At 58.8% G+C, this 14,205-nt stretch overlaps 1 long non-coding RNA gene across 1 annotated transcript; it reads right to left on the minus strand.

The window, feature by feature from the left end:
- Positions 1-1,019: 1,019 nt before the first annotated feature.
- On the minus strand, positions 1,020-9,164 carry LOC140651391 (uncharacterized). The gene is made up of 3 exons (XR_012042385.1): positions 8,918-9,164; positions 4,624-4,737; positions 1,020-1,284 (listed from the first exon to the last, which is right to left on the minus strand). It is a non-coding gene; the product is annotated as an uncharacterized lncRNA (long non-coding RNA).
- Between the last annotated feature and the right edge of the window lie 5,041 nt (positions 9,165-14,205).

The following is a 14,205-nucleotide window of genomic DNA, read 5'->3' on the forward strand; positions in this document are numbered from 1 at the left end:
CACCCTGGGAGAGAGGGACCGTGGTCAGGGGAGGCTTTGTCAAGGACGAGTTGGCAAGGGGCCATGTTGACACGGTAGCCCCAAAGCTGGGCTGGGCACTTCCCCTTAGGCTTTGTCCGCTCAGCAAATCCTGAAGGTTAAACTGTTTATCAAATGTCAAATAAGGTTCAGGCTTTAAAAAGCCACAACTTTAATTCCACAGGTTTTAACGGAACTTTCAAAAAAAAAACCAAAACAAAACAAAAAGCAGAAAAAGAAGCTTTTAATTTGTTTGTTTAAAAGGAAGAGGAAGGCTAAAAGAGGATGAGAGAAACAGAAGTGAGGAGAATTCAGAAGGGTTTGTGTACTTTGGGATTTTGTCCGCATTGTCAAGTTGCAACAGCCTTTCAACTTCTTTTTTTGATAGCGTTATTTGAATGCCAAGTATTTAAAGCCACTCTTCTCCCAGTTTCACTTGGCAGCAGCCGCGCTGTGCGTTTCCCGTAAACCCATTTCCCGACACAGCACTGTTTGTGCCGGCTCTGGGTCTGGCCTGTGCTATCTCCGTGGGGCGTTCTGCAGTCAGCAAGCTCCTCGACAGGCTGCGCAGCCCCGGGCGCTTTCTGCCCAAGCAGCTCCTCGTTCGGAATGATTACAGTAAAAAACGAAACACCCGTATCGCCTCCTGGCAGCACCTGTGGGGTAACGACACCCTTACCGAAACGGTGCTGCTCAGACGAGGCGCCGAGACCCTGCCACGGGACGGCAGCCGAAAGGGGACGGGTCATCAGGGCAGGGGACGTGCGTACGGCCGCAGCGGCTACTTGCACGACTGCGTTGCGGGATACCGACGTCACAGCAGTCTGCGCATACCTCCAGCTCAGACCATTGTAACGAGATTCTTTACGGGACACGGAAAACATGGGGAATTTCCAGCAGGCCGTTTGGGAGAGACAGGTGGGAAAAAGGCTGTCCCCAGAAAAGGGGCATTATGGGCGAGTGCACGAATGGGTCTGTAGAAAAAGAAAGAACCACAATGGCGAATGCAGCCAGTGCGAGCAAGTGTGTTTTATTGGGCTGAGTCAGATCGTGCTCCGGACTTCTTTCCGGAGCTACAGAAAGGATGAAGAGATGCCAGCGTAGCGAAGCACCGGTCAACGGGAGGGGAAGAAGCCGCCTTTGCCAAAAAGGTGCTGCCTTTGCCAAAAAGGTGCGTTTCATCCCGCAGAAGGGAGTCGCGACGGGGTTGCTCCAAGAAGCGTGCCCATCAAAAGGAGGAGGTCAGGGCTCCTGCGCGTCTTTCTCCTGAAAGCAGAAACGGCAGACGTCAAGGGTAGAGCACGGCTGTCAGGAGCTACTTGATCAATACAATACCATTGGAGAACAGACTGTGGAGACCCTTAAAACAGTGCTTTTACGGGTGGATACATACTCATACGTTCCCCTTACGTACAGATATACGTGTGCGTCTGTACGCACGCAGGCACTTTTTGTGCATGTACGCGCACATTCTATGTAATACGCGGAAGTCCAGCCGTCTTTGCTAAAAACCGTCTTGGCAAACTAGTAAGTTTTATTTGGTAAGGAGAAGAGGGACCTCGGACTCCGCAGAGTCCAGCATTCAGCCACGTGAGTGCTTGTGCGTTTGGCTCGCGCTCCTGTCGTGGGTCCAAGCTCCTTGTTGTGTAGCACACACGGGAGCTGAACTGTGCACACTCACAGCCGCCAACACACCCGTGTCTTTTGTACAGGTAGCTGCACCTTGGCTTCTGAGGAAGCGGAACGGAACTTTAAAAAAAGTTCCACACGCGACACCGGGCTGTCGAAGAGACGCTTGGCGAGCGAGAGCAGCGGACCCCGGTCTGCGTCTGTCTGTCTCTGCACGCTGCGGAGGAGCAGCAAGGTGTTCTCTGCTTGCGCTGGGATCGACACGGCCCACACGTTTGCACGTGCCTCGGCTGTCACTCTTAGCGCAGGGGTTTTGCTTCACGACGTCCCTAAAAGCCCGCTCACGGCCCGTTCCCACTCGTGCCCCACACAGACGCAGCGACGGCACGCGTCTCGAACGCCCGAGCCCCCCCAGCCGCTTGCTGGAGCAGCACCCTCCACCTGCCTCCTTTCTGCGGGGCTGGCTGCCCTAACGCCTCTTCCTCCTTTCCTGCCAAAAGCCAAGTACTTGAGGCCTCCTGAAAGAGACGGCTCTCCCGCCCCTTGCCTCCGTTCCCTGCGCCTGCCCTTCGGTGCGCTGAGGACCAGAGATGGCCCATTGCAGCGTCTGCCTCGTCCTGCTCTTTGTCTTCTCTTGCTGCTGCTCTGCTCCTTTACGTTATTGCTCCTTCCGTTTCTTCTGTGCCTCTCCCTCTGTGACCGCAGACGCGGATTGCAGGCTGCTCCCTCCTGTCCTCTACCCTCCTCCTCCCGAAGCGTGCTGTCCACAGCCTGATACTCCCGAAAACAAGCGGGAGTCCCAGGAGAGCATCATGGCTGCGGGAGGGACACACAGCTGGGCTCTGGGCTCAGCCAAAGGGCAGCAGCCGGGAGTGGGAGCAGGGACGGGCTGCGCGGGAGGAACTGGGAAACGCTGCCCAGGAGCTAGGTCGGGCGGAGGAGCGGGTGGGCAGGAGCCTCACGAGATTCACCTGGAGCTGAGGTTTGTCTGGCAGGAACGGCCCCCTTGGGTGGTGCCGCCCGGGGCTGCGTGGCTGCAGAGCAGCTCTGCAAGAAGCGGCCGGGGGTCTGGGCAGCCAGGGAGGCGAGTGCCAGCCTGCAGCGTGCCCCGGCAGCAGGGAGGGCCGCCAGCACCCCGGGCTGCCTTCACAGGAGTGCTCCTGCAGGCTGGGGCGTGGTGGGAGGGCAGGAGACAGCAGACGGGTAAGGAAAGAAGTTTTGCCCGTTTGGAGAGGGAAAGGCTCCCGGGGAGGTTGCGCAGACGCTGCCCTTGAAGGTTTTCCACGACCGGGCTGGATAAAGCCCCCAGCAACCTGGTCCGACCCCAGAGCTGACCCTGCCGGGAGCAAGGGGCTGGACGAGAGACCTCCGGCGGTCTCCTCTGACCTGGACGACGCGGTGATTCTCCGCTCCTCATCCCTACAGTCTCCTTTCTGGTTTTGTAATCGTCTTGATCTCACTGATAATCCTTACCTGTCTTTTACATACAACCCTTTTCCAGCGCCAGGCAGATGGCTGGGGCTACGGACCATAGTGCAGCACCAGCACGCCCGTGGGGCAAAGGCTCCCAGGGGCAGGCACCTCCCGACAGGGCTCCGTGGAGTCGTCGCTCCTCATTGCCAGCAGGAGCAAAATCCGCCTTAAAACTCCAAACCGCCTGGCCAGACGCGGCCGCGACGTCACTGTGACGTCTGCAGAGCCGGGTGCACGCTGTGCATCGGACGGGACGCGACGTCGCCCGTCCGCAGGGGTGACGCTCAGCGTGGCGGTGCCGAGGCGTGCCCGAGGCGGCCGCGCTTCGCCCTCCTGCCAGCAGCCACGAGCGGCAGACCTCTGCTTTGGGGCTGGGCAACTCCTCGTTCCCGTGGCTCTACAACACAGGGGAAGAGAACTTTCAGATCGGACTCTCAGAGGCCATCGTGCTGCAAAATGGTTGTCCAACACGGGAAAGGAGCACACCCGTGACGAGAAACCTGGGTATCGTACGGCTAGGGTGGTGCGGGGCCTCCTCCCCTCTCCGGCAGGAGCTCACGCACCCAGTGTCACGTCTGTCTGCCTGCAGCCCGGCCTGGGCTGCCTTAAGCCATGAGTCAACGGTCTGAGCTGTTTCACAAGGAACTTTTTTCATCGTGAATTTCCAGGTCACTCCTTTTCAGACTCCGGGTGGCACAGGGTTTGCTGAAGGCCGGGCGCCGGGAAGCGTGACCCCAGCACAGGCCTGTGGTGAGCGGGGTAGCTCTCACGTCTGGTTCTCCTCTCACCGGTCAGCATTTAGTCCTGGGAGCCCTTTTCGGTGCAAACCCCGAGCCCTAAACCACCGCCGCCGACCCGTTGAAGAGCCCTTCCCGGCTCTGCTCATCCTCCGCAGGCCGTTTCCCTGCGAAAGAGACAGCGCGCGCGTACGGGACCTGCACAAACGCCGTCCGTCTCCGGGTTTCCGTCTGCCCGGTCCCCGGCCGCAGCATTCTCCAGGCCTGCACGCAGGGACCTCCGCGAGTCCTGCTGAGGGTCGCCGCACGCCCCGCTAGCAGAGAAGGGCACCGGCTCCCCAGAGGGTGTCCACGCGGGTTTTAAAGCCACTCGCAACAATAAAAGCCCATCTTTGGTAACCAGTCAGGCTGAAACTTGAGAGACTTTGTTTTAGAGCAGCGGGCTCCACCTTGTGATGTGCGGACAAAGAGAGAAAGACCGGTCTACGAGCGGAACCGTTTTGTCCAGATCCCAGGCAAAGGCTAGCGACTGAAACCCGTCCCGCCAGAGGTGCCGGTGACATTTCCCGCAAGCACGCAGGAAGGAAGTCCCGATGTACGTCCCGCAGCCGGGAATCCCAGGAGCGAATTCACGCCTTGCTGTTGGGTGGTGGCCCACAAGACCACCCATCGCGTCATGCTGCAGTATTAAAAACACTCCCGCTTGTCTGTACTGCTGAAAAAGCGTTGCTGTGGGCCCGGGAGCGCTCCCCAGGACTCGACTTACCCTGCAGCTGCCTCAGGGCACCAACCTGCCGCCGCTTCTCGGGAGCTTGCTGCATATGTCCTGCAGTTCGGATGATCCTCCGATGTAGTCTTTCCCAAAGAACACGTAAGGGACCTGGGCAAAAACAACGCCGCGGATTAATTAGTAGAGCTGTGCCGCTGAAGGCAAAGGGCGGGGAGAGGACTTGCCTGGGAAACAGACTTCACACCGAGGAGACCGCGATTTCCAAAATCCTCCTCTGCTTGTCCCCAGCCCACCCTCGGTCTGAAAATCCGCTGCCCAAAAAGAAGAGGTAGGGGAATACTCTGCCTTTTGTAGGGGCTGCAGGAGGGTAAAACCACGCTCCGGGGTGGGTAGCGCTGGACGGGCTCCAAACACACGACCCCAGAGCACCGAACGAGCAGCTCCGAGTGCCGAGACGCACGGCGCGTACGGCTGCCGAGAGCCGCGGCGCGCGCGGAGCACGCGTGTGCCCACGGCAGGCTCTCCACGCGCCGAGGAGCCCCCCCGCCCCGCCGTCCCGAGTGCTTCCCAGGCACGTGAAGCTGATGGGTGGGATGCGCTGCCGGCCGCCCGACGGCCACCGTTACTGCCGAGGTCCCTCGGCGCGGCAAACTGACATTTCTGGCACAGCCCCTTCTCCGCGTACCCTTTTCCGGGCCTTTTGCCCTCCTCCTACTTCACAGCCCTGACCGTCTGCTGTTTCCCTGCCTGTGCTGGTCCCTTTTCCTGGCTGTCTGGCGACGCTCGCCTGGGTGCAAGACGAGCAGCAATCAGCGCAGAGCCAAATTTAAGAAAGAAAAAGAAAGAAAAAACCCCTCTCCTGGAGGCCAGGAACAATTACTGAACCTCCGCGCCTGAGACTTCCTCAAGGCATGCATGTGCCGCTCTCCACACAGGGAAGTGAAAATCATTGCCGAGCTGGGAAAAAGCACCCCGGCTAAAGCCAGGGAAGAGAAAAAGAAACGAAAAGACACGCAGAAGTGAAATCCGTGAGACGGTGGGACTCCGGGCGAAAGGCGTGGGCAAGAACAGGCCTAAAACAGCAGGGGGAACAGTGGATAGCTGGAAGACGCCAGCTCGGAACGCACTCTCCCCTGCTCCTGTGCGGCGCGGGCAGGTCTGACTTTGGGAGGACACCCCCACCCTGGGGAGGGACCCCAGCCCCCGGGAGCTCCCCGCTGCCCTCCCCGGGGACCCGCGCGAGCGTACAGCAGTACCCTGCGGTATCTCCCTCCACTGACACGATGGGCACCCACCCCCTAGGCAGGCTGGCCGTGGCGGCCCAGGGGACACACCGGCCCACCGGCAGCATTTTGGGTTGTCCTGCCCCTTCCCCTTTCCCTCTTCACCCCGGCTTTCTTGACCTCAGCCAGCTCTTCTCCCGGCCCCTCGCACCCCCTTCGCAGTGAACGTCCCCGGCGAGCCACCCCGGCTCCAGTCACCCCCAGCCCTTCTCCCACCCACACGCTTCTGCGTTGCCTGCGCTGCAGACGGGGAGGGGGCTGGCCACGGTCCTCTCCCGAACGCCGGCCTCCGTCCCTCCCGAGGGGCGCAGACGGGCAGCGCTCCACGCCAGCGCTCCGAGGCCATGCTGCGGCGCTTCCCGGTACCGGGGAGCCCTCGCTGCGAGCGCGGGCTGCGGCAGGGAGCCTGCCGGCACCGCGGGTGCCGCGGGAGGGGCGGCGTCCCCGTGACGGGGGTGCTTGAGGCGCAAGGCCAGGCAAAAAGCAGGTGCGTTCCTCTGGCTGCGATGGGCGAGGGAAGTCGTGTATCACCGGCGGGACCGGGAAAGAAGAGAGCCTGGAAGAGAGCGCGGAGCAGTTTGTTCTTCGTCCCGCACAACCCACTTGGTGAACAAAGCGTTCCCGTCACCGTCAATCCCCCAAGCCCCCGCAGCAGCTAAGACAAGCCTCCTTCTGTCACCCCCCCCTCAGCAGCCCTCCTTTCTCCCCACTAATGCCAGCCATGCCGCTCCCCATCCCTCTGCTGCCGGGAAGTTACGTTCTGCTTCCAGGAACCGACTTCTCTCGCTGGCAAGCCTCACGCCGTCCTTCTTCAGCCTGGATTCCTGTGGTTTTCCTTGCTACGAATCCTACCAGTCCCCCTCCTGCCGGGAAATCAGTTTCTGCTCCCGGCACGTTGCTTCGCTGGCAGCGCTGGCCACCCTCTCCCTCCCAAATTCCCCTGCTGCTGGCAAAACACTTGTGGTTTCGGGGTACTGCTTGCAGCTCCCGGCGCTGCTCAGCCCCGCGGCCCTGCGGCCGCGCGTGCTGAGCCGGGAGGTTTCCCGAGCTCCGCAGGGACGGCCACCGGCACGCGGCAGCAGACCGCAGAGCTCGGGAACGGCACGGCGGGTCGGGGCCGGGGAAGCCATCACTGGATTGGCGCGGCTTTCCGGAAAGCTCCGGTGCTACGGAGGGCTGGGGCTGTGGGGAGAAACACAGAAGGGACTTCTTGGCAGTCGGCGCAGGAAAAGGGCGGCGGGGTGCTCCAGCAGCCCCAGGGCTGAGCCTCAGGACGCTCGGGCGGTGCGTGCTCTCCCCGCGAAGCTGAGCAAGACGCCGCGCGTGGGCCCACGTGGCTTCTGAGGAGCAGCCCGGGCTGCAGCGGGACCATCACGGCCAGGCTGGACGGGGCTCTGAGCACCCTGGCCTGGTTGCCGATGATGTCCCTGCTCGTTGCAGGGGGTCGGACCGGGTGGCCTGGGAAGGCCCCCGCCAAGCCAAGCCGTTCAATGGTTCTGTGATCACCGGGCCAGGCGGGGGCCAGGCGGGGGCCAGGCGGGAGATGCAGATCCACAGCCCGACAGCCCCAGAGAGCACAGGCCTTCGTGGTCTTGCCCACGGCCCCCATGCCAACCGCCCGCCGCAGCTGGGCTGTGAGGCTGGGCTCCAGCACCCTGCGATGACCTGGCCCACGACGGGCCGGCAAAGGCTGGAGGCAGCCTCCCCTCCAGCCACGCAAGACCTCCCTCCGGGGCCGTCTGCCTCGGGGTGGGTGACGCCAGGCGTGGCCCCCTGCTGCCGCCCCGTTCCCAAACTCAGGCCGGGGACGGGGAGCCGAGCAGGGAATGAGATCCCCTCCGCCACCCCTAAAAGGCTGAAATGGAGCAGGCAGGGTCGGACACGAGCCAGGAAAGAGCCTTGACTCCACGAGCGAGGGCTTTTCGGGAGGCACGGGCAGCGGCAACGCCAGCGCTTTGCCATCACCCAGGCGGGACAGACGCAGGGACGCTTTCCGTCAGGGCCAGCTGGCAGTCCCCCCGTCCCGAAAGCAGAAGCGCGAGTCTGGATTCTCCCTGGCCTGAGTCCAGCCACACGTCTGGACGTGCAGCCAGCGCAGAAACCCCCCGAAACCCAGGCCTGGGGACAGCGGGTTCCCGGAGTTTCCCTTCTGCTTCGCTTCCCGGAGGCCCTTGGACTTGGCTATCATTCGGTAGACGGCGGAGGACAAAAACAAGCTGTGCTCGTTACGCAGAGGTAGAGCTGACGCTGAAGGACGGGCTGCCTGCCCTCCGTGACAGCGCTCCTGAGGAAATTCCTTCCCGAAACGCACGCACACAACGTGGCTCCCTAAGACGGCTCGAAGGGTCTAATCACGCGCCAGAAGAAACGGCCGCTCAGTTTTGTAAGCAAGCGCGGCATCTACTTTACGGCCAGCGGCAAGGCTGCAGTTTGAGACGCTTTCCCTGCTTAAGGTCAACGGGGAAAGCGAGCGTCCACGTTCAGACAAACTTGCAGCTCTGTGTTCTTGCTCCCCCGCAAACCTGTGCTGCCTCGGGCAGCGTCGAAGGAAGATCTCTGAAGATCCGAGCTTTGCATCGGACACCCAGAAACGTGAAGGTACCCCCTCCGCCAGCCCTTCTGTGGCCAGCGGAGCCACGAGCCGAGCCTTGAGATCAGCTTTTTCTGTGCTGCTGCGTGTGACAACAGCAAAGGGGTTTGGAGGAGGTAGAACACGCCCCGGGAGGTGCCCCAGCTCCCCGGGAGCAGCCGGCAGCGGCCAAAGCTCTGCGCCCACCCGGTCCCCGCGACGGGGAGCCGGCTGCGCGCCGCGGCACGGCAGCACGGATCCCTGCAGCGGCTCCAGCGGCAGGAGCAGCAGGGTGATGGGAACAAGGAGCATTTGCAAAAACGGGAAGGGGGTGCGGCTTCTCCCTGCGACCCGGCATAGAGAGTGGCGGGGAAAGGGACCTCGCTTCAGCCGCTGCAACAGCCGGCCAGATTAGGCCAGAGCTGGGACAACGGGGCAGGATTTCAGCAAATTCTGAAATGAGACGGCGAGAACTTACGGTTCTTTGCCCTGTTCTTCGCTGCAAGCAAGCCTGCACCTCCTCCTTGCCGTCGATTCTAATCACATCTGGCGTTCCGAAGCTGGAGGTGTAACGCTGGAGAAGCTCCTGAGCGTTCTGGCAGTAGGGGCAGCCTGCCTTTACGAACAGGGTTACTGCGTTGCGCCGGAGTTTGTTCTCCACAAACATATCTGCCGCCTGCATGCTGCTTTGCGAGGTGAGCAGGAGCGCTGCCCTTCACCAGCGGGTGCACAGGCGGAGGGGACAGCAGCAGCAATCTCAGCCCGAGATATTTATGAGCCGCCCAGCGCCGTCCTCCCTGAAAACCCCTCCCAGGAGGACGTAATCCCTTCCCCGGACCATAGCCTCAGAAGCAGCGATACTTTTGCTTTCTATCTATCTGTTCTGAGAGAAAATCCCAGTTGCCGAGCAAAGTCACAGCGCAAAAGCGGAGGACGCTCGGCTGCCGGGGGCTGTTTCGGCGCGCGGTGCTGCGAGGGTGGCAGGAGCTGCTCAGGCACCGATGCGCTGGGGAGGCTGAGCTCCCGCTGCTGTCTCGCCCCCCTCCTGCGGTTTGGCTGTGCCTGTCCTGCCGCTCACCTCACGCGCTGCAGGGTGCTAAAACCACCTTGGGGGACAGTACAGGCGTCAGGAAACCTGCGGGTAGTTGACGGAGACCCGTCCTCCTGCTGCGCAGGCTTCCCACCCCACAAGCGACACACAAGGTGGAGCGTCACGAGAGTACACGTTTCCACCTGCAAACCTTCCACAAGGGGTGGGATTCCCTGCCTACAGTTTCCAAAGGTGCCTGAACAGCTTCTCAGCCCTGCTGCAGTTCCCAGCGTGTCTGTGTTTTACCCCAGACACGAACTAAGAACCAAAGCGTTCCAAGAACCCGCTCCAGAGTTGGAAAAAGGTCCAGAAGAGTTACTTGGGCAGACCTAGGTTGAGAAGGTATTTAGGGAGCACGTGAACGGAACCAAAGGGATTCAACACCCCTATCGTGTGACACAATGAAGTACAGTGTTGTAAACGTGGCAAAGGCAAAAATCCTAAGAGAGCAATCCTGCGTCGATTTACAGCCGTACAAGATGCAGCCGGGTAGCCAGTCCCACAGGGCTAACTGCTGCCCAAACCTGGGACGTCAAGCCGTGGCAGGGACGCTGCACCCGCAGGCGAGCAGCACCCCGCAAGCGAGCAGCTCAGCAGGACACGGCCGTCTCCAGCGCCGCAGCGTCCCTCCTCCGCGCAGAGCCCGTCCCGTCCCGTCCGCTCACCGACCCAGAGCTGCTCTGTTGCGGGGGTGGTGAGCGACCGCACGCAGCTATCACGCCATTGCTGGGAGGACTCGGTCTGACACGTCGCTCAGCTTTTGTTAAGCCGCTCGGCCGCGCTCCACCGTCTTTTGAACCACCCGGGCTTATTGCCTGGGAGTCCCTGGCGTTTTGCGCGTGTTTGATTTGCGCAGGACGACAGAGACCTCTGGACATCAGCCAGCCCGAGCCCCTGCTCAGGGCCGGTTGCTCAGGGCCGTGTCCACTCGGGGCCTGAAGGTCTCCAAGGACGGGGCCTCCGCAACCAAAACGAACAAAAAGTTTCCCTTACGTTTAGAGGGAGCCTGTGGCGTTTCAGTTTGTGCCTGTCGCCTCTGGTCCTGGCACCGGGCACCACTGGGAAGAGCCCGGCTCCATCGTCGTCATTCCTGCAGCAGGCGTTGACGCCCGTGGGCAAGACCCCCCGAGCATCCTCTTCTCCAGGCGCAGCAGCCCCAGCTCGCTCAGCCTCCCCCCCAGAACAGCTGCTCCGAGCCCTTACCCTCCGCATGGCCCTTTGCAGCCTCGCCCTAGCACGGCCACGTCTCTCTCGCGCTGGGGAGCCCGGGGCCGGTCCACACCGGCGAGAAGTCCCCGCAAGTGTCTTGGGCCACTCGCCAAGTCTAAGCGCCCCGCTCACCTTGTAGCTATTGAAAATGAGAAGGCTTAATACAGAAGGAGAGTAGAGCAATTCGGCTGCTTTTGTCCAGGACTCTGGAAGGGAAAACCAGCCCCAGGCCCCGCGCTACCTTTTCCTCAGTTAATCCCCGTTGCGTGCGACAGGCAGGCGTGGGAGCTCTGCCCCTACCCCAAGCCGGGCTTCCCAAATTCAGCTTTCTGCAGCACCAGCACTGTAGAAGGACACTTCCTCCGCTGGGCACAGGAAAATACGCATTTTGAGATCAACCCACTGCTTTCAGTCCTCAGAAAGCACAAGTTCGGCAGCTGGGTTTCGGCAGCTCCTTGCGCACCAGCGGCTGGCCAGGCACCGGCCGCGCGGTGGCTAAACCCAGAAAGTCCCGGGCAGCGGAACTTCTCCTCACTTTCGACTTCCAGTTTTACTGCTCGTTCTCTTCTTCACAGGAGAACAGGAGCGTCCTGATGCTCTTCCCCGATTACTTTCTCTGCTAGCCAGTTTTAGCCGGTGCGCGTTAGCCTTCGGAATAGGTGTCATCTGGCTTAAGTCCCTCATTTCCCACCTGGAAACTACAGCAAAGGCCAGGCGCTAGCTAAGTGTGCCTTTGAAGTCCGCATACCCCAAATTAACAGATTCAAAAGGTGACCGCTTTGGGGAGAGCGGGGTGGGTGAGGCTGAGGAGTCATCCTGCCCGCAGGGATAAGAACACTGGAGTAGTGTTTCCGCAATTTGTCCCATTTGGGGTGCAAGCCCTTCTCTTCCTGAAGAAGAAAAGTCCCCTCCTGTTTCCACCACCCTTTAAAAATATCCCAAAAGGAAGGCCAGCAAAAGCTAACGGCCCAGCCGGGCTGCCCGGAGGTTTTGCGCTACCCGCTGTGCTTTGGGGGCACAGCCCCCTTCTGCCTCCCCGGACGATGCTGCGCCCACCTCCCGAGGCGCTGCCGGCCGGCCGCCTCCACCTGCCTTGGGATTTTCCCCTTCAAGACATTTCCTCACCTTTCAGGCAACGCTGCTGCCATTGCCGTCAGCGTGGTGGCCAACCGGGAACCTTGGAGTGTAGAAGAGCGAGCAGGACGAACCGTGAATTTCTCTGACCTTATGGATTGGAAGTGGTGCGGGTGCATTGGCAGATAACCTCCAGACCCCCTTTGGGGGGGGAAAGGCAGCAGGGTGGGAGCGGGAGATGATGGACATACCACTTACATGTGCTGTTTCTTCTTGTCTGGGTTCAACACTGGGTTTATTCTTACTCTCTTGTTTGCTTAACTTTCATACATAACAAAGGCACACGGATCCTGGCTGGACACTTGACAATATCTGGTGAAAACTACGTGGACAGCAGGAGGGGTGCTACTAAAGCTCAATAAGCAAAGCGTCATGGTCTGTAGCATCAGCTCTTGGTGTGGAGTTGACTGGAGCTCTAACCCTCTGCTTGGATCCACGTATAAATGCTGCCGTGCCATAAGACAGGAGAATAATTATAATCCAGCAGTGAAAAGCTCATTCTTCCTGGCATGTGGTGCCCGCACGCATTCAAATTGCACGTTGTATTTCCAGATGACACGCTGGCAGCTTGCTCTCTGTAGAGAGCCTTGGGAAGGCTTTACTTACAGCTGTTTATGCAAGACGGGTCAGTGTCAGGACAGGCATCGTGTGGGTTAAAAAACACTCCTGAACAAATAGTCTGCAGACATCTGCCTGCTGTGATGACTACCAGATAGCATCAGCTAGGGGTGGAGGTGGAGAAACATGACTGGGCTGTTAGTCAACAAGGAAAAGAGACCTAACATGTTAAAGGGAGAGAGGCTTGGGGTGCTGTTCACCAGATATTTACATTTAGAGCGTGCAGACATAGCGGCGATCAGGGTGCAGGAGACTTCTCCCTGCATGAGGTTGTGGTTGTGAGGCTAAATGTGTGGTGTGAGTCTGCAAGGGTGCACTTCCCTGCCTGCGCCGTGGGACAGCTGCATGCAGCAACCAAGAAAAGGCTGTGGCTTTTGGTTTAAAATACTCCAGTCCATACTGTGGGGATAAGCAATCCTACCGAGCTTGCAGAGCTATTTAATTATTTGGTGACTGGTGTCCTGGAGCTGCTTGTTCTATAAGTATAGACTTTATCTGTATGTATTTCAACGGCCCATAATCGACGGGGTTGTGCGAGGCTCATCCCTCACGTCTCCAGTGATAGCCCAATTCTACATTGGCTGCTACTTCTGCGTGTCACTGCCGTGAAGGAACTAACCTTTTGCAAAATCCTACCAGGGCTACTGACGTTACCTTTAGATGTTTACAGGGTACACTACACCTCTTGCAAAAAATGGGAAGGTATATTTCCTTTGGGGGAAACCACTGCTGTGAGAATGGGTTAAAACGCATCATTAACATAAGAAAAAAAGGAAGGAGAAGTGTAGTGCTAACTCTGTGCAAAAATGTGTGTAACAATGTTAACAGTATTTAGCATATACGTGTACAGGTTTTGATCCTACACAAGCTTGAAAAGTGTGCGTAACATTATTGGATTCCTTAGTGAAGAACCATCTCTGCAGCCAAAACATTGCCTATAACACAATGATTAAATACTCTCCCAAAAGCCAGAAAGATGCAGATTGAAGAGAGAGGATTGAATCTGCATTCCCCCTGTCCTGGTGAACATTGTCATTCCTGCAGGACTGTTTCAAAAAGCATCCTGGGTGACCCCAACATCTCACTGCGTGAAACAACTCTGCAAGCTGTTTTTCAAATACCTCCTTTTCAAGTACTGATTTCAGCCCTAGAAATATCACCACAACATTAATTTGATTTTTTTTCCTGAAAGGATTGTAGAGTCTCGATTCCTGTACTTTTTCCAGTTTTAAGGATTGCATTTCAGGGGGGTTGTGGGTCAGCTGAAGTGCAGAGACTGGCAGAAGGAATGATCACAATCGCCAAGAAACAGAGTGAAATAGTTAAAGATTTAGCTTAATTGGAGGAAAAAAAACCAACCAAAAACCCAATGACAACTGAGGGAAGATGAGACAAGCTTCCAAGAGCATTGAAATGGGCGCAAAGCCCCACATTAAAGACAGGGAAAGATCTGAGAGTAAAAATTTCAGCAGGGCTTGGGCTTAGGGACCCATGCCCTGCCTGTAAGCAGCCCTGGCAGCAAGAGGCGGATGGTCTTTAACAGTCCTGTCACCTGTGATGTTATAATAAACGCACTTTTAAACTGCTTTGGGGGTTGCACTGCTTTAAGTGTCCTAGGCCAGCTAAAAGCCTGAGATCCAGGAATATATGAACAAACCTAAGTGACCTGGCAGAACAAACAGACTTTGAATGTGAATGAACTTTTCTCCCTGAAT

This window comes from Ciconia boyciana, chromosome 4 (genome assembly GCF_034638445.1).
Source record: "Ciconia boyciana chromosome 4, ASM3463844v1, whole genome shotgun sequence".
Taxonomy (NCBI): Eukaryota; Metazoa; Chordata; class Aves; order Ciconiiformes; family Ciconiidae; genus Ciconia; species Ciconia boyciana.